This window comes from Lissotriton helveticus, chromosome 4_2 (assembly GCF_964261635.1).
Source record: "Lissotriton helveticus chromosome 4_2, aLisHel1.1, whole genome shotgun sequence".
Classification (NCBI taxonomy): Eukaryota; Metazoa; Chordata; class Amphibia; order Caudata; family Salamandridae; genus Lissotriton; species Lissotriton helveticus.
The window spans coordinates 37,207,838-37,234,728 of record NC_136064.1 but is presented as its reverse complement, the minus strand read 5'-3'; positions in this window follow the sequence as shown (position 1 = coordinate 37,234,728).

The following is a 26,891-nucleotide window of genomic DNA, read 5'->3' as shown; positions in this document are numbered from 1 at the left end:
TTGAGGGTGGGTTTTGAGGTATTGGAGCAACGCTGGGTATGGATACTTTTGATTGCAAGAGATTTGAAAAAAATCCATGGTGGCAAAGGGGAGTAAGGGCCTAGCTGCAGAGCGCGCACGGAGTGATCTGGGAACTATGCAGAAATTTGTCAGATTGCCCATTTTTCCATTTTTGCTTTTTGGCTGTTTGGGGGGTTAAACTTGTTTTCGCCTGGGTTGACGGGACTGGGGGCATTGCTAGGAAGGTCTAATACCGGATAAAAGTGTTTTGGATAAAATCCATGCTGAAAAAGTTTTTAAATTTTCAGAGTTTTCGCTCACTTTCGTGTTTTCAGGGGCCTGCTTTGGGGGGGTTCCTGGTGTTTGTGGGTGGGTTTTGGGGTCTTGAAGCAATGCTGGGTATGGATACCTTTGATTGCAAGTGGTTTGAAGAAAATCCATGGTGGCAAAGGGGAGTAAGGGCCTAGCTGCAGAGCTTGCACGGAGTGATCTGGAACTATGCAGAAATTTGTCAGAGTGCCCATTTTTCCATTTTTGCTTTTTGGCTGTTGGGGGGGTTAAACTTGTTTTCGCCTGGGTTGACGGGTCTGGGGGCATTGCTAGGAAGGTCTAATACCGGATAAAAGTGTTTTGGATAAAATCCATGCTGAAAAAGTTTTTAACTTTTCAGAGTTTTCGCTCACTTTCATGATTTCAGGGGCCTGCTTGGGGGGGTTCCTGGTGTTTGTGGGTGGGTTTTGGGGTCTTGAAGCAACGCTGGGTATGGATACCTTTGATTGCAAGTGGTTTGAAGAAAATCCATGGTGGCAAAGGGGAGTTAGGGCCTGGCTGCAGAGCGCGCACGGAGTGATCTGGGAACTATGCAGAAATTTGTCAAAGTGCCCATTTTTCCATTTTTGCTTTTTGGCTGTTTGGGGGGTTAAACTTGTTTTCGCCTGGGTTGACGGGTCTGGGGGCATTGCTAGGAAGGTCTAATACCGGATAAAAGTGTTTTGGATAAAATCCATGCTGAAAAAGTTTTTAACTTTTCAGTGTTTTCGCTCGCCTTTGTGTTTTTGGGGGCCTACTTGGGGGGGTTCCTGATGCTTGTGGGTGGTTTTTGGGCTATTGGACCAATGCTGGGTATGGATACTTTTGATTGCAAGAGGTTTGAAGAAAATCCATGGTGGCAAAGGGGAGTAAGGGCCTAGCTGCAGAGCGCGCATGGAGTGATCTGGGAACTATGCAGAAATTTGTCAGAGTGCCCATTTTTCCATTTTTGCTTTTTCGCTGTTGGGGGGGTTAAACTTGTTTTCGCCTGGGTTGACGGGTCTGGGGGCATTGCTAGGAAGGTCTAATACCGGATAAAAGTGTTTTGGATAAAATCCATGCTGAAAAAGTTTTTAACTTTTTAGAGTTTTCGCTCACTTTCGTGATTTCAGGGGCCTGCTTGGGGGGGTTCCTGGTGTTTGTGGGTGGGGTTTGGGGTCTTGAAGCAACGCTGGGTATAGATACCTTTGATTGCAAGTGGTTTGAAGAAAATCCATGGTGGCAAAGGGGAGTTAGGGCCTGGCTACAGAGCGCGCATGGAGTGATCTGGCAACTATGCAGAAATTTGTCAAAGTGCCCATTTTTCCATTTTTTCTTTTTGGCTGTTTGGGGGGTTAAACTTGTTTTCACCTGGGTTGACGGGTCTGGGGGCATTGCTAGGAAGGTCTAATACCGGATAAAAGTGTTTTGGATAAAATCCATGCTGAAAAAGTTTTTAACTTTTCAGAGTTTTCGCTCACTTTCGTGTTTTCAGGGGCCTGCTTGGGGGGGTTCCTGGTGTTTGAGGGTGGGTTTTGAGGTATTGGAGCAACGCTGGGTATGGATACTTTTGATTGCAAGAGATTTGAAAAAAATCCATGGTGGCAAAGGGGAGTAAGGGCCTAGCTGCAGAGCGCGCACGGAGTGATCTGGCAACTATGCATAAATTTGCCAAAGTGCCCATTTTTCCATTTTTGCTTTTTGGCTGTTTGGGGCATTAAACTTGTTTTCGCCTAGGTTGACGGGTCTGGGGGCATTGCTAGGAAGGTCTAATACCGGATAAAAGTGTTTTGGATAAAATCCATGCTGAAAAAGTTTTTAACTTTTCAGAGTTTTCGCTCACTTTCGTGTTTTCAGGGGCCTGCTTGGGGGGGTTCCTGGTGTTTGTGGGTGGGTTTTGGGGTCTTGGAGCAACGCTGGGTATGGATACTTTTGATTGCAAGATGTTTGAAGAAAATCCATGGTGGCAAAGGGGAGTTAGGGCCTAGCTGCAGAGCGCACATGGAGTGATCTGGGAAGTATACAGAAATTTGTCAAAGTGCCCATTTTTCCATTTTGCCGGTTGGGGGGGGGGGTTAAACTTGTTTTCACCTGGGTTGACGGGTCCGGGGGCATTGCTAGGAAGGTCTAATACCGGATAAAAGTGTTTTGGATAAAATCCATGCTGAAAAAGTTTTTAACTTTTCAGAGTTTTTGCTCACTTTTGTTTTATGAGGGCCTGCTTGGGGGGGTTCCTGGTGTTTGAGGGTGGGTTTTGAGGTATTGGAGCAACGCTGGGTATGGATACTTTTGATTGCAAGAGATTTGAAAAAAATCCATGGTGGCAAAGGGGAGTTAGGGCCTAGCTGCAGAGCGCGCACGGAGTGATCTGGGAACTATGCAGAAATTTGTCAGAGTGCCCATTTTTCCATTTTTGCTTTTTGCCTGTTGGGGGGGTTAAACTTGTTTTCGCCTGGGTTGACGGGTCTGGGGGCATTGCTAGGAAGGTCTAATACAGGATAAAAGTGTTTTGGATAAAATCCATGCTGAAAAAGTTTTTAACTTTTCAGAGTTTTTGCTCACTTTTGTGATTTCAGGGGCCTGCTTGGGGGGGGTTCCTGGTGTTTTGGGGTGGGTTTTGGGGTCTTGAAGCAACGCTGGGTATGGATACCTTTGATTGCAAGTGGTTTGAAGAAAATCCATGGTGGCAAAGGGGAGTTAGGGCCTGGCTGCAGAGCACGCACGGAGTGATCGGGGAACTATGCAGAAATTTGTCAAAGTGCCCATTTTTCCATTTTTGCTTTTTGGCTGTTTGGGGGGTTAAACTTGTTTTCGCCTGGGTTGACGGGTCTGGGGGCATTGCTAGGAAGGTCTAATACCGGATAAAAGTGTTTTGGATAAAATCCATGCTGAAAAAGTTTTTAACTTTTCAGAGTTTTCGCTCACTTTCATGATTTCAGGGGCCTGCTTGGGGGGGTTCCTGGTGTTTGTGGGTGGGTTTTGGGGTCTTGAAGCAACGCTGGGTATGGATACGTTTGATTGCAAGTGGTTTGAAGAAAATCCATGGTGGCAAAGGGGAGTTAGGGCCTGGCTGCAGAGCGCGCACGGAGTGATCTGGGAACTATGCAGAAATTTGTAAAAGTGCCCATTTTTCTATTTTTGCTTTTTGGCTGTTTGGGGGGTTAAACTTGTTTTCGTCTGGGTTGACGGGTCTAGGGGCATTGCTAGGAAGGTATAATACTGGATAAAAGTGTTTTGGATAAAATCCATGCTGAAAAAGTTTTTACATTTTCAGAGTTTGCGCTCACTTTTGTGTTTTCGGGGGCCTGATTGTGGGGGTTCCTGGTGTTTGTGGGTGGGTTTTGGGGTCTTGGAGCAACGCTGGGTATGGATACTTTTGATTGCAAGATGTTTGAAGAAAATCCATGGTGGCAAAGGGGAGTTAGGGCCTAGCTGCAGAGCGCACACGGAGTGATCTGGGAAGTATGCAGAAATTTGTCAAAGTGCCCATTTTTCCATTTTGCCTGTTTGGGGGGGGGTTAAACTTGTTTTCGCCTGGGTTGACGGGTCCGGGGTCATTGCTAGGAAGGTCTAATACCGGATAAAAGTGTTTTGGATAAAATCCATGCTGAAAAAGTTTTTAACTTTTCAGAGTTTTTTCTCACTTTTGTTTTTTGAGGGCCTGCTTGGGGGGGTTCCTGGTGTTTGAGGGTGGGTTTTGAGGTATTGGAGCAACGCTGGGTATGGATACTTTTGATTGCAAGAGATTTGAAAAAAATCCATGGTGGCAAAGGGGAGTAAGGGCCTAGCTGCAGAGCGCGCACGGAGTGATCTGGGAACTATGCAGAAATTTGTCAGATTGCCCATTTTTCCATTTTTGCTTTTTGGCTGTTTGGGGGATTAAACTTGTTTTCGCCTGGGTTGACGGGACTGGGGGCATTGCTAGGAAGGTCTAATACCGGATAAAAGTGTTTTGGATAAAATCCATGCTGAAAAAGTTTTTAAATTTTCAGAGTTTTCGCTCACTTTCGTGTTTTCAGGGGCCTGCTTTGGGGGGGTTCCTGGTGTTTGTGGGTGGGTTTTGGGGTCTTGAAGCAATGCTGGGTATGGATACCTTTGATTGCAAGTGGTTTGAAGAAAATCCATGGTGGCAAAGGGGAGTAAGGGCCTAGCTGCAGAGCTTGCACGGAGTGATCTGGAACTATGCAGAAATTTGTCAGAGTGCCCATTTTTCCATTTTTGCTTTTTGGCTGTTGGGGGGGTTAAACTTGTTTTCGCCTGGGTTGACGGGTCTGGGGGCATTGCTAGGAAGGTCTAATACCGGATAAAAGTGTTTTGGATAAAATCCATGCTGAAAAAGTTTTTAACTTTTCAGAGTTTTCACTCACTTTCATGATTTCAGGGGCCTGCTTGGGGGGGTTCCTGGTGTTTGTGGGTGGGTTTTGGGGTCTTGAAGCAACGCTGGGTATGGATACCTTTGATTGCAAGTGGTTTGAAGAAAATCCATGGTGGCAAAGGGGAGTTAGGGCCTGGCTGCAGAGCGCGCACGGAGTGATCTGGGAACTATGCAGAAATTTGTCAAAGTGCCCATTTTTCCATTTTTGCTTTTTGGCTGTTTGGGGGGTTAAACTTGTTTTCGCCTGGGTTGACGGGTCTGGGGGCATTGCTAGGAAGGTCTAATACCGGATAAAAGTGTTTTGGATAAAATCCATGCTGAAAAAGTTTTTAACTTTTCAGTGTTTTCGCTCGCCTTTGTGTTTTTGGGGGCCTACTTGGGGGGGTTCCTGATGCTTGTGGGTGGTTTTTGGGCTATTGGACCAATGCTGGCTATGGATACTTTTGATTGCAAGAGGTTTGAAGAAAATCCATGGTGGCAGAGGGGAGTAAGGGCCTAGCTGCAGAGCGCGCACGGAGTGATCTGGGAACTATGCAGAAATTTGTCAGAGTGCCCATTTTTCCATTTTTGCTTTTTCGCTGTTGGGGGGGTTAAACTTGTTTTCGCCTGGGTTGACGGGTCTGGGGGCATTGCTAGGAAGGTCTAATACCGGATAAAAGTGTTTTGGATAAAATCCATGCTGAAAAAGTTTTTAACTTTTTAGAGTTTTCGCTCACTTTCGTGATTTCAGGGGCCTGCTTGGGGGGGTTCCTGGTGTTTGTGGGTGGGGTTTGGGGTCTTGAAGCAACGCTGGGTATAGATACCTTTGATTGCAAGTGGTTTGAAGAAAATCCATGGTGGCAAAGGGGAGTTAGGGCCTGGCTGCAGAGCGCGCATGGAGTGATCTGGCAACTATGCAGAAATTTGTCAAAGTGCCCATTTTTCCATTTTTGCTTTTTGGCTGTTTGGGGGGTTAAACTTGTTTTCACCTGGGTTGACGGGTCTGGGGGCATTGCTAGGAAGGTCTAATACCGGATAAAAATGTTTTGGATAAAATCCATGCTGAAAAAGTTTTTAACTTTTCAGAGTTTTCGCTCACTTTCGTGTTTTCAGGGGCCTGCTTGGGGCGGTTCCTGGTGTTTGTGGGTGGGTGTTGGGGTCTTGAAGCAACGCTGGGTATGGATACCTTTGATTGCAAGTGGTTTGAAGAAAATCCATGGTGGCAAAGGGGAGTTAGGGCCTGGCTGCAGAGCGCGCACGGAGTGATCTGGGAACTATGCAGAAATTTGTCAAAGTGCCCATTTTTCCATTTTTGCTTTTTGGCTGTTTGGGGGGTTAAACTTGTTTTCACCTGGGTTGACGGGTCTGGGGGCATTGCTAGGAAGGTCTAATACCGGATAAAAGTGTTTTGGATAAAATCCATGCTGAAAAAGTTTTTAACTTTTCAGTGTTTTCGCTCGCCTTTGTGTTTTTGGGGGCCTACTTGGGGGGCTTCCTGATGCTTGTGGGTGGTTTTTGGGCTATTGGAGCAATGCTGGGTATGGATACTTTTGATTGCAAGAGGTTTGAAGAAAATCCATGGTGGCAAAGGGGAGTTAGGGCCTAGCTGCAGAGCGCGCACGTAGTGATCTGGGAACTATGCAGAAATTTGTCAAAGTGCCCAGTTTTCCATTTTTGTTTTTTGGCTGTTTGGGGGGTTAAACTTGTTTTCGTCTGGGTTGACGGGTCTAGGGGCATTGCTAGGAAAGTATAATACCGGATAAAAGTGTTTTGGATAAATTCCATGCTGAAAAAGTTTTTACATTTTCAGAGTTTGTGCTCACTTTCGTGTTTTCGGGGGCCTGATTGTGGGGGTTCCTGGTGTTTGTGGGTGGGTTTTGGGGTCTTGGAGCAACGCTGGGTATGGATACTTTTGATTGCAAGATGTTTGAAGAAAATCCATGGTGGCAAAGGGGAGTTAGGGCCTAGCTGCAGAGCGCACACGGAGTGATCTGGGAAGTATGCAGAAATTTGTCAAAGTGCCCATTTTTCCATTTTGCCTGTTTGGGGGGGGGGTGTTAAACTTGTTTTCGCCTGGGTTGACGGGTCTGGTGGCATTGCTAGGAAGGTCGTATACCGGATAAAAGTGTTTTGGATAAAATCCATGCTGAAAAAGTTTTTTAACTTTTCAGAGTTTTTGCTCACTTTTGTTTTTTGAGGGCCTGCTTGGGGGGGTTCCTGGTGTTTGAGGGTGGGTTTTGAGGTATTGGAGCAACGCTGGGTATGGATACTTTTGATTGCAAGAGATTTGAAAAAAAATCCATGGTGGCAAAGGGGAGTAAGGGCCTAGCTGCAGAGCGCGCACGGAGTGATCTGGGAACTATGCAGAAATTTGTCAGAGTGCCCATTTTTCCATTTTTGCTTTTTCGCTGTTGGGGGGGTTAAACTTGTTTTCGCCTGGGTTGACGGGTCTGGGGGCATTGCTAGGAAGGTCTAATACCGGATAAAAGTGTTTTGGATAAAATCCATGCTGAAAAAGTTTTTAACTTTTTAGAGTTTTCGCTCACTTTCGTGATTTCAGGGGCCTGCTTGGGGGGGTTCCTGGTGTTTGTGGCTGGGTTTTGGGGTCTTGAAGCAACGCTGGGTATGGATACCTTTGATTGCAAGTGGTTTGAAGAAAATCCATGGTGGCAGAGGGGAGTTAGGGCCTGGCTGCAGAGCGCGCATGGAGTGATCTGGCAACTATGCAGAAATTTGTCAAAGTGCCCATTTTTCCATTTTTTCTTTTTGGCTGTTTGGGGGGTTAAACTTGTTTTCGCCTGGGTTGACGGGTCTGGGGGCATTGCTAGGAAGGTCTAATACCGGATAAAAGTGTTTTGGATAAAATCCATGCTGAAAAAGTTTTTAACTTTTCAGAGTTTTCGCTCACTTTCGTGTTTTCAGGGGCCTGCTTGGGGGGGTTCCTGGTGTTTGTGGGTGGGTTTTGGGGTCTTGAAGCAACGCTGGGTATGGATACCTTTGATTGCAAGTGGTTTGAAGAAAATCCATGGTGGCAAAAGGGAGTTTGGGCCTGACTGCAGAGCGCGCACGGAGTGATCTGGGAACTATGCAGAAATTTGTCAGAGTGCCCATTTTTCCATTTTTGCTTTTTGGCTGTTGGGGGGGTTAAACTTGTTTTCGCATGGGTTGACGGGTCTGGGGGCATTGCTAGGAAGGTCTAATACAGGATAAAAGTGTTTTGGATAAAATCTATGCTGAAAAAGTTTTTAACTTTTCAGAGTTTTTGCTCACTTTCGTGTTTTCAGGGGCCTGCTTGGGGGGGGTTCCTGGTGTTTGTGGGTGGGTTTTGGGGTCTTGAAGCAATGCTGGGTATGGATACCTTTGATTGCAAGTGGTTTGAAGAAAATCCATGGTGGCAAAGGGGAGTAAGGGCCTAGCTGCAGAGCTTGCACGGAGTGATCTGGGAACTATGCAGAAATTTGTCAGTGCCCATTTTTCCATTTTTGCTTTTTGGCTGTTGGGGGGGTTAAACTTGTTTTCGCCTGGGTTGACGGGTCTGGGGGCATTGCTAGGAAGGTCTAATACCGGATAAAAGTGTTTTGGATAAAATCCATGCTGAAAAAGATTTAACTTTTCACAGTTTTCGCTCACTTTCTTGATTTCAGGGGCCTGCTTGGGGGGGTTCCTGGTGTTTGTGGGTGGGTTTTGGGGTCTTGAAGCAACACTGGGTAAGGATACCTTTGATTGCCAGTGGTTTGAAGAAAATCCATGGTGGCAAAGGGGAGTTAGGGCCTGGCTGCAGAGCGCGCACGGAGTGATCTGGGAACTATGCAGAAATTTGTAAAAGTGCCCATTTTTCCATTTTTGCTTTTTGGCTGTTTGGGGGGTTAAACTTGTTTTCGCCTGGGTTGACGGGTCTGGGGGCATTGCTAGGAAGGTCTAATACCGGATAAAAGTGTTTTGGATAAAATCCATGCTGAAAAAGTTTTTAACTTTTCAGTGTTTTAGCTCGCCTTCGTGTTTTTGGGGGCCTACTTGGGGGGGTTCCTGATGCTTGTGGGTGGTTTTTGGGCTATTGGAGCAACGCTGGGTATGGATACTTTTGATTGCAAGAGGTTTGAAGAAAATCCATGGTGGCAAAGGGGAGTTAGGGCCTAGCTGCAGAGCGCGCACGTAGTGATCTGGGAACTATGCAGAAATTTGTCAAAGTGCCCATTTTTCCATTTTTGTTTTTTGGCTGTTTGGGGGGTTAAACTTGTTTTTGTCTGGGTTGACGGGTCTAGGGGCATTGCTAGGAAGGTATAATACCGGATAAAAGTATTTTGGATAAAATCCATGCTGAAAAAGCTTTTACATTTTCAGAGTTTGCGCTCACTTTTGTGTTTTCGGGGGCCTGATTGTGGGGGTTCCTGGTGTTTGTGGGTGGGATTTGGGGTCTTGGAGCAACGCTGGGTATGGATACTTTTGATTGCAAGATGTTTGAAGAAAATCCATGGTGGCAAAGGGGAGTTAGGGCCTAGCTGCAGAGCACACACGGAGTGATCTGGGAAGTATGCAGAAGTTTGTCAAAGTGCCCATTTTTCCATTTTGCCTGTTTGGGGGGGTTAAACTTGTTTTCGCCTGGGTTGACGGGTCCGGGGGCATTGCTAGGAAGGTCTAATACCGGATAAAAGTGTTTTGGATAAAATCCATGCTGAAAAAGTTTTTAACTTTTCAGAGTTTTTGCTCACTTTTGTTTTTTGAGGGCCTGCTTGGGGGGGTTCCTGGTGTTTGTGGGTGGGTTTTGGGGTCTTGAAGCAACGCTGGATATGGATACCTTTGATTGCAAGTGGTTTGAAGAAAATCCATGGTGGCAAAGGGGAGTAAGGCCTGGTTGCAGAGCACGCACGGAGTGATCTGGGAACTATGCATAAATTTGTCAAAGTGCCCATTTTTCCATTTTTGCTTTTTGGCTGTTTGGGGGGTTACACTTGTTTTCGCCTGGGTTGACGGGTCTGGGGGCATTGCTAGGAAGGTCTAATACAGGATAAAAGTGTTTTGGATAAAATCCATGCTGAAAAAGTTTTTAACTTTTCACAGTTTTCGCTCACTTTTGTGATTTCAGGGGCCTGCTTGGGGGGGGTTCCTGGTGTTTGTGGGTGGGTTTTGGGGTCTTGAAGCAACGCTGGATATGGATACCTTTGATTGCAAGTGGTTTGAAGAAAATCCATGGTGGCAAAGGGGAGTAAGGCCTGGCTGCAGAGCACGCACGGAGTGATCTGGGATCTATGCATAAATTTGTCAAAGTGCCCATTTTTCCATTTTTGCTTTTTGGCTGTTTGGGGGGTTACACTTGTTTTCGCCTGGGTTGACGTGTCTGGGGGCATTGCTAGGAAGGTCTAATACCGGATAAAAGTGTTTTGGATAAAATCCATGCTGAAAAAGTTTTTAAATTTTCAGAGTTTTCGCTCACTTTCGTGTTTTCAGGGGCCTGCTTTGGGGGGGTTCCTGGTGTTTGTGGGTTGGTTTTGGGGTCTTGAAGCAACGCTGGGTATGGATACCTTTGATTGCAAGTGGTTTGAAGAAAATCTATGGTGGCAAAGGGGAGTAAGGGCCTAGCTGCAGAGCTTGCACGGAGTGATCTGGGAACTATGCAGAAATTTGTCGGAGTGCCCATTTTTCCATTTTTGCTTTTTGGCTGTTGGGGGGTTAAACTTGTTTTCGCCTGGGTTGACGGGTCTGGGGGCATTGCTAGGAAGGTCTAATACCGGATAAAAGTGTTTTGGATAAAATCCATGCTGAAAAAGTTTTTAACTTTTCAGATTTTTCGCTTACTTTCATGATTTCAGGGGCCTGCTTGGGGGGGTTCCTGGTGTTTGTGGGTGGGTTTTGGGGTCTTGAAGCAACGCTGGGTATGGATACCTTTGATTGCAAGTGGTTTGAAGAAAATCCATGGTGGCAAAGGGGAGTTAGGGCCTGGCTGCAGAGCGCGCACGGAGTGATCTGGGAAGTATGCAGAAGTTTGTCAAAGTGCCCATTTTTCCATTTTGCCTGTTTGGGGGGGTTAAACTTGTTTTCGCCTGGGTTGACGGGTCCGGGGGCATTGCTAGGAAGGTCTAATACCGGATAAAAGTGTTTTGGATAAAATCCATGCTGAAAAAGTTTTTAACTTTTCAGAGTTTTTGCTCACTTTTGTTTTTTGAGGGCCTGCTTGGGGGGGTTCCTGGTGTTTGAGGGTGGGTTTTGAGGTATTGGAGCAACGCTGGGTATGGATACTTTTGATTGCAAGAGATTTGAAAAAAATCCATGGTGGCAAAGGGGAGTTAGGGCCTAGCTGCAGAGCGCGCACGGAGTGATCTGGGAACTATGCAGAAATTTGTCAGAGTGCCCATTTTTCCATTTTTGCTTTTTGGCTGTTGGGGGGGTTAAACTTGTTTTCGCCTGGGTTGACGGGTCTGGGGGCATTGCTAGGAAGGTCTAAAACAGGATAAAAGTGTTTTGGATAAAATCCATGCTGAAAAAGTTTTTAACTTTTCACAGTTTTCGCTCACTTTTGTGATTTCAGGGGCCTGCTTGGGGGGGGTTCCTGGTGTTTGTGGGTGGGTTTTGGGGTCTTGAAGCAACGCTGGGTATGGATACCTTTGATTGCAAGAGGTTTGAAGAAAATCCAAGGTGGCAAAGCGGAGTTAGAGACTAGCTACAGAGCGCGCACGTAGTGATCTGGGAACTATGCAGAAATTTGTCAAAGTGACCATTTTTCCATTTTTGTTTTTGGGCTGTTTGGGGGGCTAAACTTGTTTTCGTCTGGGTTGACGGGTCTAGGGGCATTGCTAGGAAGGTATAATACCGGATAAAAATGTTTTGGATAAAATCCATGCTGAAAAAGTTTTTACATTTTCAGAGTTTGCGCTAACTTTCGTGTTATCGGGGCCTGATTGTGGGGGTTCCTGGTGTTTGTGGGTGGATTTTGGGGTCTTGGAGCAACGCTGGGTATGGATACTTTTGATTGCAAGATGTTTGAAGAAAATCCATGGTGGCAAAGGGGAGTTAGGGCCTAGCTGCAGAGCGCACACGGAGTGATCTGGGAAGTATGCAGAAATTTGTCAAAGTGCCCATTTTTCCATTTTGCCTGTTTGGGGGGGTTAAACTTGTTTTCGCCTGGGTTGACGGGTCCGGGGGCATTGCTAGGAAGCTCTAATACCGGATAAAAGTGTTTTGGATAAAATCCATGCTGAAAAAGTTTTTAACTTTTCAGAGTTTTTGCTCACTTTTGTTTTTTGAGGGCCTGCTTGGGGGGGTTCCTGGTGTTTGAGTGTGGGTTTTGAGGTATTGGAGAAATGCTGGGTATGGATACCTTTGATTGCAAGAGGTTTGAAGAAAATCCAATGTGGCAAAGCGGAGTTAGGGACTAGCTGCAGAGCGCGCACGTAGTGATCTGGGAACTATGCAGAAATTTGTCAAAGTGCCCATTTTTCCATTTTTGTTTTTTGGCTGTTTGGGGGGCTAAACTTGTTTTCGTCTGGGTTGACGGGTCTAGGGGCATTGCTAGGAAGGTATAATACCGGATAAAAATGTTTTGGATAAAATCCATGATGAAAAAGTTTTTACATTTTCAGAGTTTGCGCTAACTTTTGTGTTTTCGGGGGCCTGATTGTGGGGGTTCCTGGTGTTTGTGGGTGGATTTTGGGGTCTTGGAGCAACGCTGGGTATGGATACTTTTGATTGCAAGATGTTTGAAGAAAATCCATGGTGGCAAAGGGGAGTTAGGGCCTAGCTGCAGAGCGCACACGGAGTGATCTGGGAAGTATGCAGAAATTTGTCAAAGTGCCCATTTTTCCATTTTGCCTGTTTGGGGGGGGGGTTAAACTTGTTTTCGCCTGGGTTGACGGGTCCGGGGGCATTGCTAGGAAGGTCTAATACCGGATAAAAGTGTTTTGGATAAAATCCATGCTGAAAAAGTTTTTAACTTTTCAGAGTTTTTGCTCACTTTTGTTTTTTTAGGGCCTGCTTCGGGGGGTTCCTGGTGTTTGAGGGTGGGTTTTGAGGTATTGTAGCAACGCTGGGTATGGATACTTTTGATTGCAAGAGATTTGAAAAAAATCCATGGTGGCAAAGGGGAGTTAGGGCCTAGCTGCAGAGCGCGCACGGAGTGATCTGGGAACTATGCAGAAATTTGTCAGAGTGCCCATTTTTCCATTTTTGCTTTTTGGCTGTTGGGGGGGTTAAACTTGTTTTCGCATGGGTTGACGGGTCTGGGGGCATTGCTAGGAAGGTCTAATACCGGATAAAAGTGTTTTGGATAAAATCCATGCTGAAAAAGTGTTTAACTTTTCAGAGTTTTCGCTCACTTTCGTGTGTTCGGGGGCCTGCTTGGGGGGTTCCTGGTGTTTGTGGGTGGGTTTTGAGGTCTTGAAGCAACGCTGGGTATGGATACCTTTGATTGCAAGTGGTTTGAAGAAAATCCATGGTGGCAAAAGGGAGTTAGGCCCTGGCTGCAGAGCGCGCACGGAGTGATCTGGGAACTATGCAGAAATTTGTAAAAGTGCCCATTTTTCCATTTTTGCTTTTTGGCTGTTTGGGGGGTTAAACTAGTTTTCGCCTGGGTTGACGGGTCTGGGGGCATTGCTAGGAAGATCTAATACCGGATAAAAGGGTTTTGGATAAAATCCATGCTGAAAAAGTTTTTACATTTTCAGAGTTTGCGCTCACTTTTGTGTTTTCGGGGGCCTGATTGTGGGGGTTCCTGGTGTTTGTGGGTGGGTTTTGGGGTCTTGGAGCAATGCTGGGTATGGATACTTTTGATTGCAAGATGTTTGAAGAAAATCCATGGTGGCAAAGGGGAGTTAGGGCCTAGCTGCAGAGCGCACACGGAGTGATCTGGGAAGTATACAGAAATTTGTCAAAGTGCCCATTTTTCCATTTTGCCAGTTTGGGGGGTGGGTTAAACTTGTTTTCGCCTGGGTTGACGGGTCCGGGGGCATTGCTAGGAAGGTCTAATACCGGATAAAAGTGTTTTGGATAAAATCCATGCTGAAAAAGTTTTTAACTTTTCAGAGTTTTTGCTCACTTTTGTTTTTTGAGGGCCTGCTTGGGGGGGTTCCTGGTGTTTGAGGGTGGGTTTTGAGGTATTGGAGCAACGCTGGGTATGGATACTTTTGATTGCAAGAGATTTGAAAAAAATCCATGGTGGCAAAGGGGAGTTAGGGCCTAGCTGCAGAGCGCGCACGGAGTGATCTGGGAACTATGCAGAAATTTGTCAGAGTGCCCATTTTTCCATTTTTGCTTTTTGGCTGTTGGGGGGGTTAAACTTGTTTTCGCATGGGTTGACGGGTCTGGGGGCATTGCTAGGAAGGTCTAATACAGGATAAAAGTGTTTTGGATAAAACCTATGCTGAAAAAGTTTTTAACTTTTCAGAGTTTTCGCTCACTTTTGTGATTTCAGGGGCCTGCTTGGGGGGGGTTCCTGGTGTTTTTGGGTTGGTTTTGGGGTCTTGAAGCAACGCTGGGTATGGATACCCTTGATTGCAAGTGGTTTGAAGAAAATCCATGGTGGCAAAGGGGAGTTAGGGCCTGGCTGCAGAGCACGCACGGAGTGATCTGGGAACTATGCAGAAATTTGTCAAAGTGCCCATTTTTCCATTTTTGCTTTTTGGCTGTTTGGGGGGTTAAACTTGTTTTCGCCTGGGTTGACGGGTCTGGGGGCATTGCTAGGAAGGTCTAATACCGGATAAAAGTGTTTTGGATAAAATCCATGCTGAAAAAGTTTTTAAATTTTCAGAGTTTTTGCTCACTTTCGTGTTTTCAGGGGCCTGCTTGGGGGGGGTTCCTGGTGTTTGTGGGTGGGTTTTGGGGTCTTGAAGCAACGCTGGGTATGGATACCTTTGATTGCAAGTGGTTTGAAGAAAATCCATGGTGGCAAAGGGGAGTAAGGGCCTAGCTGCAGAGCTTGCACGGAGTGATCTGGGAACTATGCAGAAATTTGTCAGTGCCCATGTTTCCATTTTTGCTTTTTGGCTGTTTGGGGGGGTTAAACTTGTTTTCGCCTGGGTTGACGGGTCTGGGGGCATTGCTAGGAAGGTCTAATACCGGATAAAAGTGTTTTGGATAAAATCCATGCTGAAAAAGCTTTTAACTTTTCACAGTTTTCGCTCACTTTCTTGATTTCAGGGGCCTGCTTGGGGGGGGGTTCCTGGTGTTTGTGGGTGGGTTTTGGGGTCTTGAAGCAACACTGGGTATGGATACCTTTGATTGCCAGTGGTTTGAAGAAAATCCATGGTGGCAAAGGGGAGTTAGGGCCTGGCTGCAGAGCGCGCACGGAGTGATCTGGGAACTATGCAGAAATTTGTAAAAGTGCCCATTTTTCCATTTTTGCTTTTTGGCTGTTTGGGGGGTTAAACTTGTTTTCGCCTGGGTTGACGGGTCTGGGGGCATTGCTAGGAAGGTCTAATACCGGATAAAAGTGTTTTGGATAAAATCCATGCTGAAAAAGTTTTTAACTTTTCAGTGTTTTCGCTCGCCTTTGTGTTTTTGGGGGCCTACTTGGGGGGGTTCCTGATGCTTGTGGGTGGTTTTTGGGCTATTGGAGCAACGCTGGGTATGGATACTTTTGATTGCAAGAGGTTTGAAGAAAATCCATGGTGGCAAAGGGGAGTTAGGGCCTAGCTGCAGAGCGCGCACGTAGTGATCTGGGAACTATGCAGAAATTTGTCAAAGTGCCCATTTTTCCATTTTTGTTTTTTGGCTGTTTGGGGGGTTAAACTTGTTTTTGTCTGGGTTGACGGGTCTAGGGGCATTGCTAGGAAGGTATAATACCGGATAAAAGTGTTTTGGATAAAATCCATGCTGAAAAAGTTTTTACATTTTCAGAGCTTGCGCTCACTTTCGTGTTTTCAGGGGCCTGATTGTGGGGGTTCCTGGTGTTTGTGGGTGGGTTTTGGGGTCTTGGAGCAACGCTGGGTATGGATACTTTTGATTGCAAGATGTTTGAAGAAAATCCATGGTGGCAAAGGGGAGTTAGGGCCTAGCTGCAGAGCGCACACGGAGTGATCTGGGAAGTATGCAGAAGTTTGTCAAAGTGCCCATTTTTCCATTTTGCCTGTTTGGGGTGGTTAAACTTGTTTTCGCCTGGGTTGACGGGGCCGGGGGCATTGCTAGGAAGGTCTAATACCGGATAAAAGTGTTTTGGATAAAATCCATGCTGAAAAAGTTTTTAACTTTTCAGAGTTTTTGCTCACTTTTGTTTTTTGAGGGCCTGCTTGGGGGGGTTCCTTGTGTTTGAGGGTGGGTTTTGAGGTAATGGAGCAACGCTGGGTATGGATACTTTTGATTGCAAGAGATTTGAAAAAAATCCATGGTGGCAAAGGGGAGTTAGGGCCTAGCTGCAGAGCGCGCATGGAGTGATCTGGGAACTATGCAGAAATTTGTCAGAGTGCCCATTTTTCCATTTTTGCTTTTTGGCTGTTGGGGGGGTTAAACTTGTTTTCGCCTGGGTTGACGGGTCTGGGGGCATTGCTAGGAAGGTCTAATACCGGATAAAAGTGTTTTGGATAAAATCCATGCTGAAAAAGCTTTTAACTTTTCACAGTTTTCGCTCACTTTCTTGATTTCAGGGGCCTGCTTGGGGGGGGGTTCCTGGTGTTTGTGGGTGGGTTTTGGGGTCTTGAAGCAACACTGGGTATGGATACCTTTGATTGCCAGTGGTTTGAAGAAAATCCATGGTGGCAAAGGGGAGTTAGGGCCTGGCTGCAGAGCGCGCACGGAGTGATCTGGGAACTATGCAGAAATTTGTAAAAGTGCCCATTTTTCCATTTTTGCTTTTTGGCTGTTTGGGGGGTTAAACTTGTTTTCGCCTGGGTTGACGGGTCTGGGGGCATTGCTAGGAAGGTCTAATACCGGATAAAAGTGTTTTGGATAAAATCCATGCTGAAAAAGTTTTTAACTTTTCAGTGTTTTCGCTCGCCTTCGTGTTTTTGGGGGCCTACTTGGGGGGGTTCCTGATGCTTGTGGGTGGTTTTTGGGCTATTGGAGCAACGCTGGGTATGGATACTTTTGATTGCAAGAGGTTTGAAGAAAATCCATGGTGGCAAAGGGAGTTAGGGCGTAGCTGCAGAGCGCGCACGTAGTGATCTGGGAACTATGCAGAAATTTGTCAAAGTGCCCATTTTTCCATTTTTGTTTTTTGGCTGTTTGGGGGGTTAAACTTGTTTTTGTCTGGGTTGACGGGTCTAGGGGCATTGCTAGGAAGGTATAATACCGGATAAAAGTGTTTTGGATAAAATCCATGCTGAAAAAGTTTTTACATTTTCAGAGCTTGCGCTCACTTTCGTGTTTTCGGGGGCCTGATTGTGGGGGTTCCTGGTGTTTGTGGGTGGGTCTTGGGGTCTTGGAGCAACGCTGGGTATGGATACTTTTGATTGCAAGATGTTTGAAGAAAATCCATGGTGGCAAAGGGGAGTTAGGGCCTAGCTGCAGAGCGCACACGGAGTGATCTGGGAAGTATGCAGAAGTTTGTCAAAGTGCCCATTTTTCCATTTTGCCTGTTTGGGGTGGTTAAACTTGTTTTCGCCTGGGTTGACGGGGCCGGGGGCATTGCTAGGAAGGTCTAATACCGGATAAAAGTGTTTTGGATAAAATCCATGCTGAAAAAGTTTTTAACTTTTCAGAGTTTTTGCTCACTTTTGTTTTTTGAGGGCCTGCTTGGGGGGGTTCCTTGTGTTTGAGGGTGGGTTTTGAGGTAATGGAGCAACGCTGAGTATGGATACTTTTGATTGCAAGAGATTTGAAAAAAATCCATGGTGGCAAAGGGGAGTTAGGGCCTAGCTGCAGAGCGCGCATGGAGTGATCTGGGAACTATGCAGAAATTTGTCAGAGTGCCCATTTTTCCATTTTTGCTTTTTGGCTGTTGGGGGGGGTTAAACTTGTTTTCGCCTGGGTTGACGGGTCTGGGGGCATTGCTAGGAAGGTCTAATACAGGATAAAAGTGTTTTGGATAAAATCCATGCTGAAAAAGTTTTTAACTTTTCACAGTTTTCGCTCACTTTTGTGATTTCAGGGGCCTGCTTGGGGGGGTTCCTGGTGTTTGTGGGTGGGTTTTGGGGTCTTGAAGCAACGCTGGGTATGGATACCTTTGATTGCAAGTGGTTTGAAGAAAATCCATGGTGGCAAAGGGGAGTAAGGCCTGGCTGCAGAGCACGCACGGAGTGATCTGGGAACTATGCATAAATTTGTCAAAGTGCCCATTTTTCCATTTTTGCTTTTTGGCTGTTTGGGGGGTTACACTTGTTTTCGCCTGGGTTGACGGGTCTGGGGGCATTGCTAGGAAGGTCTAATACCGGATAAAAGTGTTTTGGATAAAATCCATGCTGAAAAAGTTTTTAACTTTTCAGAGTTTTCGCTCACTTTCGTGTTTTCAGGGGGCCTGCTTGGGGGGGTTCCTGGTGTTTGTGGGTGGGTTCTGGGGTCTTGAAGCAACGCTGGGTATGGATACTTTTGATTGCAAGATGTTTGAAGAAAATCCATGGTGGCAAAGGGGAGTTAGGGCCTAGCTGCAGAGCGCACACGGAGTGATCTGGGAAGTATGCAGAAATTTGTCAAGTTCCCATTTTTCCCTTTTGCCTGTTTGGGGTGGGTTAAACTTGTTTTTGCCTGGGTTGACGGGTCCGGGGGCATTGCTAGGAAGGTCTAATACCGGATAAAAGTGTTTTGGATAAAATCCATGCTGAAAAAGTTTTTAACTTTTCAGAGTTTTCGCTCACTTTTGTGATTTCAGGGGCCTGCTTGGGGGGGTTCGTGGTGTTTTTGGGTTGGTTTTGGGGTCTTGAAGCAACGCTGGGTATGGATACCTTTGATTGCAAGTGGTTTGAAGAAAATCCATGGTGGCAAAGGGGAGTTAGGGCCTGGCTGCAGAGCACGCACGGAGTGATCTGGGAACTATGCAGAAATTTGTCAAAGTGCCCATTTTTCCATTTTTGCTTTTTGGCTGTTGGGGGGGTTAAACTTGTTTTCGCCTGGGTTGACGGGTCTGGGGGCATTGCTAGGAAGGTCTAATACCGGATAAAAGTGTTTTGGATAAAATCCATGCTGAAAAAGCTTTTAACTTTTCACAGTTTTCGCTCACTTTCTTGATTTCAGGGGCCTGCTTGGGGGGGGTTCCTGGTGTTTGTGGGTGGTTTTGGGGTCTTGGAGCAACACTGGGTATGGATACCTTTGATTGCCAGTGGTTTGAAGAAAATCCATGGTGGCAAAGGGGAGTTAGGTCCTGGCTGCAGAGCGCGCACGGAGTGATCTGGGAACTATGCAGAAATTTGTAAAAGTGCCCATTTTTCCATTTTTGCTTTTTGGCTGTTTGGTGGGTTACACTTGTTTTCGCCTGGGTTGACGGGTCTGGGGGCATTGCTAGGAAGGTCTAATACCGGATAAAAGTGTTTTGGATAAAATCCATGCTGAAAAAGTTTTTAACTTTTGAGAGTTTTCGCTCACTTTCATTTTTTGGGGGGCCTGCTTGTTGGGGTTCTTGGTGTTTGCGGTGAGTTTTGGGGTCTTGGAGCAACGCTGGGTATGGATACTTTTTATTGCAAGAGGTTTGAAGAAAATACATGGTGGCAAAGGGGAGTTAGGGCCTAGCTGCAGAGCGCGCACGGAGTGATCTGGGAAGTATGCAGAAATTTGTCAAAGTGCCCATTTTTTCATTTTGGGCTGTTTGGGGGGGGGGTTAAACTTGTTTTCGCCTGGGTTGATGGGTCTGGGAGCATTGCTAGGAAGGTCTAATACCGAATAAAAGTGTTTTGGATAAAATCCATGCTGAAAAAGTTTTTAATTTTTCAGAGTTTTTGCTCACTTTCGTGTTTTTGGGGGCCTGCTTGGGGGGTTCCTGGTGTTTGAGGGTGGGTTTTGAGGTATTGGAGCAATGCTGGGTATGGATACTTTTGATTGCAAGAGATTTGGAAAAAATCCATGGTGGCAAAGGGGAGTAAGGGCCTAGCTGCAGAGCGCGCACGGAGTGATCTGGGAACTATGCAGAAATTTGTAAAAGTGCCCATTTTTCCATTTTTGCTTTTTGGCTGTTGGGGGGGGTTAAACTTGTTTTCGCCTGGGTTGACGGGTCTGGGGGCATTGCTAGGAAGGTCTAATACCGGATAAAAGTGTTTTGGATAAAATCCATGCTGAAAAAGTTTTTAACTTTTCAGTGTTTTCGGTCGCCCTCGTGTTTTTGGGGGCCTACTTGGGGGGGTCCCTGATGTTTGTGGGTGGTTTTTGGGCTATTGGAGCAACGCTGGGTATGGATACTTTTGATTGCAAGAGGTTTGAAGAAAATCCATAGTGGCAAAGGGGAGTTAGGGACTAGCTGCAGAGCGCGCACGTAGTGATCTGGGAACTATGCAGAAATTTGTCAAAGTGCCCATTTTTCCATTTTTGTTTTTTGGCTGTTTGGGGGGTTAAACTTGTTTTCGTCTGGGTTGACGGGTCTAGGGGCATTGCTAGGAAGGTATAATACCGGATAAAAGTGTTTTGGATAAAATCCATGCTGAAAAAGTTTTTACATTTTCAGAGTTTGCGCTCACTTTTGTGTTTTCGGGGGCCTGATTGTGGGGGTTCCTGGTGTTTGTGGGTGGGTTTTGGGGTCTTGGAGCAATGCTGGGTATGGATACTTTTGATTTCAAGATGTTTGAAGAAAATCCATGGTGGCAAAGGGGAGTTAGGGACTAGCTGCAGAGCGCACACGGAGTGATCTGGGAAGTATGCAGAAATTTGTCAAAGTGCCCATTTTTCCATTTTTGCTTTTTGCCTGTTTGGGGGGGTTAAACTTGTTTTCGCCTGGGTTGACAGGTCCGGGGGCATTGCTTGGAAGGTCTAATACCTGATTAAAGTGTTTTGGATAAAATCCATGCTGAAAAAGTTTTTAACTTTTCAGAGTTTGTGCTCACTTTCGTGTTTTCGGGGGCCTGATTGTGGGGGTTCCTGGTGTTTGCGGGTGGGTTTTGGGGTCTTGGGGCAACGCTGGGTATGGATACTTTTGATTGCAAGATGTTTGAAGAAAATCCATGGTGGCAAAGGGGAGTTAGGGCCAAGCTGCAGAGCGCACACGGAGTGATCTGGGAAGTATGCAGAAATTTGTCAAAGTGCCCATTTTTCTATTTTTGCTTTTTGGCTGTTTGGGTGGGTTAAACATGTTTTCACCTGGGTTGACGGGTCTGGGGGCATTGCTAGGAAGGTCTAATACCGGATAAAAGTGTTTTGGATAAAATCCATGCTGAAAAAGTTTTTCCATTTTCAGAGTTTTTGTTCACTTTCATTTTTTGGGGGCCTGCTTGTTGGGGTTCCAAGTGTTTGCGGTGGGTTTTGGGGTCTTGGAGCAACGCTGGGTATGGATACTTTTGATTGCAAGAGGTTTGAAGAAAATACATGGTGGCAAAGGGGAGTTAGGGCCTAGCTGCAGAGCGCGCACGGAGTGATCTGGGAAGTATGCAGAAATTTGTCAAAGTGCCCATTTTTCCATTTTTGGCTGTTTGGGGGGGGGGGGTTAAACTTGTTTTCGCCTGGGTTGACGGGTCTGGGAGCATTGCTAGGAAGGTCTAATACTGGATAAAAGTGTTTTGCATAAAATCCATGCTGAAAAAGTTTTTAACTTTTCAGAGTTTTTGCTCACTTTCGTGTTTATGGGGGCCTGCTTGGGGGGGTTCCTGGTGTTTGAGGGTGGGTTTTGAGGTATTGGAGCAACGCTGGGTATGGATACTTTTGATTGCAAGAGATTTGAAAAAAATCCATGGTGGCAAAGGGGAGTAAGGGCCTAGCTGCAGAGCGCGCACGGAGTGATCTGGCAACTATGCAGAAATTTGCCAAAGTGCCCATTTTTCCATTTTTGCTTTTTGGCTGTTTGGGGCATTAAACTTGTTTTCGCCTAGGTTGACGGGTCTGGGGGCATTGCTAGGAAGGTCTAATACCGGATAAAAGTGTTTTGGATAAAATCCATGCTGAAAAAGTTTTTAACTTTTCAGAGTTTTTGCTCACTTTCGTGTGTTCGGGGGCCTGCTTGGGGGGGTTCCTGGTGTTTGTGGGTGGGTTTTGGGGTCTTGGAGCAACGCTGGGTATGGATACTTTTGATTGCAAGATGTTTGAAGAAAATCCATGGTGGCAAAGGGGAGTTAGGGCCTAGCTGCAGAGCGCACATGGAGTGATCTGGGAAGTATACAGAAATTTGTCAAAGTGCCCATTTTTCCATTTTGCCGGTTTGGGGGGGGTTAAACTTGTTTTCACCTGGGTTGACGGGTCCGGGGGCATTGCTAGGAAGGTCTAATACCGGATAAAAGTGTTTTGGATAAAATCCATGCTGAAAAAGTTTTTAACTTTTCAGAGTTTTTGCTCACTTTTGTTTTTTGAGGGCCTGCTTGGGGGGGTTCCTGGTGTTTGAGGGTGGGTTTTGAGGTATTGGAGCAACGCTGGGTATGGATACTTTTGATTGCAAGAGATTTGAAAAAAATCCATGGTGGCAAAGGGGAGTTAGGGCCTAGCTGCAGAGCGCGCACGGAGTGATCTGGGAACTATGCAGAAATTTGTCAAAGTGCCCATTTTTCCATTTTTGCTTTTTTGCTGTTTGGGGGGTTAAACTTGTTTTCGCCTGAGTTGACGGGTCTGGGGGCATTGCTAGGAAGGTCTAATACCGGATAAAAGTGTTTTGGATAAAATCCATGCTGAAAAAGTTTTTAACTTTTCAGTGTTTTCGCTCGCCTTCGTGTTTTTGGGGGCCTACTTGGGGGGGTTCCTGATGCTTGTGGGTGGTTTTTGGGCTATTGGAGCAACGCTGGGTATGGATACTTTTGATTGCAAGAGGTTTGAAGAAAATCCATGGTGGCAAAGGGGAGTTAGGGCCTAGCTGCAGAGCGCGCACGTAGTGATCTGGGAACTATGCAGAAATTTGTCAAAGTGCCCATTTTTCCATTTTTGTTTTTTTGCTGTTTGGGGGGTTAAACTTGTTTTCGTCTGGGTTGACGGGTCTAGGGGCATTGCTAGGAAGGTATAATACCGGATAAAAGTGTTTTGGATAAAATCCATGCTGAAAAAGTTTTTACATTTTCAGAGTTTGCGCTCACTTTTGTGTTTTCAGGGGCCTGATTGTGGGGGTTCCTGGTGTTTGTCGGTGGGTTTTGGGGTCTTGGAGCAACGCTGGGTATGGATACTTTTGATTGCAAGATGTTTGAAGAAAATCCATGGTGGCAAAGGGGAGTTAGAGCCTAGCTGCAGAGCACACACGGAGTGATCTGGGAAGTATGCAGAAATTTGTCAAAGTGCCCATTTTTCCATTTTGCCTGTTTGGGGGGGGTTAAACTTGTTTTCGCCTGGGTTGACGGGTCCGGGGGCATTGCTAGGAAGGTCTAATACCGGATAAAAGTGTTTTGGATAAAATCCATGCTGAAAAAGTTTTTAACTTTTCAGAGTTTTTTCTCACTTTTGTTTTTTGAGGGCCTGCTTGGGGGGGTTCCTGGTGTTTGAGGGTGGGTTTTGAGGTATTGGAGCAACGCTGGGTATGGATACTTTTGATTGCAAGAGATTTGAAAAAAATCCATGGTGGCAAAGGGGAGTAAGGGCCTAGCTGCAGAGCGCGCACGGAGTGATCTGGGAACTATGCAGAAATTTGTCAGATTGCCCATTTTTCCATTTTTGCTTTTTGGCTGTTTGGGGGGTTAAACTTGTTTTCGCCTGGGTTGACGGGACTGGGGGCATTGCTAGGAAGGTCTAATACCGGATAAAAGTGTTTTGGATAAAATCCATGCTGAAAAAGTTTTTAAATTTTCAGAGTTTTCGCTCACTTTCGTGTTTTCAGGGGCCTGCTTTGGGGGGGTTCCTGGTGTTTGTGGGTGGGTTTTGGGGTCTTGAAGCAATGCTGGGTATGGATACCTTTGATTGCAAGTGGTTTGAAGAAAATCCATGGTGGCAAAGGGGAGTAAGGGCCTAGCTGCAGAGCTTGCACGGAGTGATCTGGAACTATGCAGAAATTTGTCAGAGTGCCCATTTTTCCATTTTTGCTTTTTGGCTGTTGGGGGGTTAAACTTGTTTTCGCCTGGGTTGACGGGTCTGGGGGCATTGCTAGGAAGGTCTAATACCGGATAAAAGTGTTTTGGATAAAATCCATGCTGAAAAAGTTTTTAACTTTTCAGTGTTTTTGCTCGCCTTTGTGTTTTTGGGGGCCTACTTGGGGGGGTTCCTGATGCTTGTGGGTGGTTTTTGGGCTATTGGACCAATGCTGGGTATGGATACTTTTGATTGCAAGAGGTTTGAAGAAAATCCATGGTGGCAAAGGGGAGTTAGGGCCTAGCTGCAGAGCGCGCACGTAGTGATCTGGGAACTATGCAGAAATTTGTCAAAGTGCCCAGTTTTCCATTTTTGTTTTTTGGCTGTTTGGGGGGTTAAACTTGTTTTCGTCTGGGTTGACGGGTCTAGGGGCATTGCTAGGAAGGTATAATACCGGATAAAAGTGTTTTGGATAAATTCCATGCTGAAAAAGTTTTTACATTTTCAGAGTTTGCGCTCACTTTCGTGTTTTCGGGGGCCTGATTGTGGGGGTTCCTGGTGTTTGTGGGTGGGTTTTGGGGTCTTGGAGCAACGCTGGGTATGGATACTTTTGATTGCAAGATGTTTGAAGAAAATCCATGGTGGCAAAGGGGAGTTAGGGCCTAGCTGCAGAGCGCACACGGAGTGATCTGGGAAGTATGCAGAAATTTGTCAAAGTGCCCATTTTTCCATTTTGCCTGTTTGGGGGGGGGTGTTAAACTTGTTTTCGCCTTGGTTGACGGGTCTGGTGGCATTGCTAGGAAGGTCTAATACCGGATAAAAGTGTTTTGGATAAAATCCATGCTGAAAAAGTTTTTAACTTTTCAGAGTTTTTGCTCACTTTTGTTTTTTGAGGGCCTGCTTGGGGGGGTTCCTGGTGTTTGAGGGTGGGTTTTGAGGTATTGGATCAACGCTGGGTATGGATACTTTTGATTGCAAGAGATTTGAAAAAAATCCATGGTGGCAAAGGGGAGTAAGGGCCTAGCTGCAGAGCGCGCACGGATTGATCTGGGAACTATGCAGAAATTTGTCAGAGTGCCCATTTTTCCATTTTTGCTTTTTCGCTGTTGGGGGGGTTAAACTTGTTTTCGCCTGGGTTGACGGGTCTGGGGGCATTGCTAGGAAGGTCTAATACCGGATAAAAGTGTTTTGGATAAAATCCATGCTGAAAAAGCTTTTAACTTTTCACAGTTTTCGCTCACTTTCATTTTTTGGGGGGCCTGCTTGTTGGGGTTCTTGGTGTTTGCGGTGAGTTTTGGGGTCTTGGAGCAACGCTGGGTATGGATACTTTTTATTGCAAGAGGTTTGAAGAAAATACATGGTGGCAAAGGGGAGTTAGGGCCTAGCTGCAGAGCGCGCACGGAGTGATCTGGGAAGTATGCAGAAATTTGTCAAAGTGCCCATTTTTCCATTTTTGGCTGTTTGGGGGGGGGTTAAACTTGTTTTCGCCTGGGTTGATGGGTCTGGGAGCATTGCTAGGAAGGTCTAATACCGAATAAAAGTGTTTTGGATAAAATCCATGCTGAAAAAGTTTTTAATTTTTCAGAGTTTTTGCTCACTTTCGTGTTTTTGGGGGCCTGCTTGGGGGGTTCCTGGTGTTTGAGGGTGGGTTTTGAGGTATTGGAGCAATGCTGGGTATGGATACTTTTGATTGCAAGAGATTTGGAAAAAATCCATGGTGGCAAAGGGGAGTAAGGGCCTAGCTGCAGAGCGCGCACGGAGTGATCTGGGAACTATGCAGAAATTTGTCAGAGTGCCCATTTTTCCATTTTTGCTTTTTGGCTGTTGGGGGGGGTTAAACTTGTTTTCGCCTGGGTTGACGGGTCTGGGGGCATTGCTAGGAAGGTCTAATACCGGATAAAAGTGTTTTGGATAAAATCCATGCTGAAAAAGTTTTTAACTTTTCAGTGTTTTCGGTCGCCCTCGTGTTTTTGGGGGCCTACTTGGGGGGGTCCCTGATGTTTGTGGGTGGTTTTTGGGCTATTGGAGCAACGCTGGGTATGGATACTTTTGATTGCAAGAGGTTTGAAGAAAATCCATAGTGGCAAAGGGGAGTTAGGGACTAGCTGCAGAGCGCGCACGTAGTGATCTGGGAACTATGCAGAAATTTGTCAAAGTGCCCATTTTTCCATTTTTGTTTTTTGGCTGTTTGGGGGGTTAAACTTGTTTTCGTCTGGGTTGACGGGTCTAGGGGCATTGCTAGGAAGGTATAATACCGGATAAAAGTGTTTTGGATAAAATCCATGCTGAAAAAGTTTTTACATTTTCAGAGTTTGCGCTCACTTTCGTGTTTTTGGGGGCCTGATTGTGGGGGTTCCTGGTGTTTGTGGGTGCGTTTTGGGGTCTTGGAGCAATGCTGGGTATGGATACTTTTGATTGCAAGATGTTTGAAGAAAATCCATGGTGGCAAAGGGGAGTTAGGGACTAGCTGCAGAGCGCACACGGAGTGATCTGGGAAGTATGCAGAAATTTGTCAAAGTGCCCATTTTTCCATTTTTGCTTTTTGCCTGTTTGGGGGGGTTAAACTTGTTTTCGCCTGGGTTGACGGGTCCGGGGGCATTGCTTGGAAGGTCTAATACCTGATTAAAGTGTTTTGGATAAAATCCATGCTGAAAAAGTTTTTAACTTTTCAGAGTTTGTGCTCACTTTCGTGTTTTCGGGGGCCTGATTGTGGGGGTTCCTGGTGTTTGCGGGTGGGTTTTGGGGTCTTGGGGCAACGCTGGGTATGGATACTTTTGATTGCAAGATGTTTGAAGAAAATCCATGGTGGCAAAGGGGAGTTAGGGCCAAGCTGCAGAGCGCACACGGAGTGATCTGGGAAGTATGCAGAAATTTGTCAAAGTGCCCATTTTTCTATTTTTGCTTTTTGGCTGTTTGGGTGGGTTAAACATGTTTTCACCTGGGTTGACGGGTCTGGGGGCATTGCTAGGAAGGTCTAATACCGGATAAAAGTGATTTGGATAAAATCCATGCTGAAAAAGTTTTCCATTTTCAGAGTTTTTGCTCACTTTCATTTTTTGGGGGGCCTGCTTGTTGGGGTTCCAAGTGTTTGCGGTGGGTTTTGGGGTCTTGGAGCAACGCTGGGTATGGATACTTTTGATTGCAAGAGGTTTGAAGAAAATACATGGTGGCAAAGGGGAGTTAGGGCCTAGCTGCAGAGCGCGCACGGAGTGATCTGGGAAGTATGCAGAAATTTGTCAAAGTGCCCATTTTTCCATTTTTGGCTGTTTGGGGGGGATAAACTTGT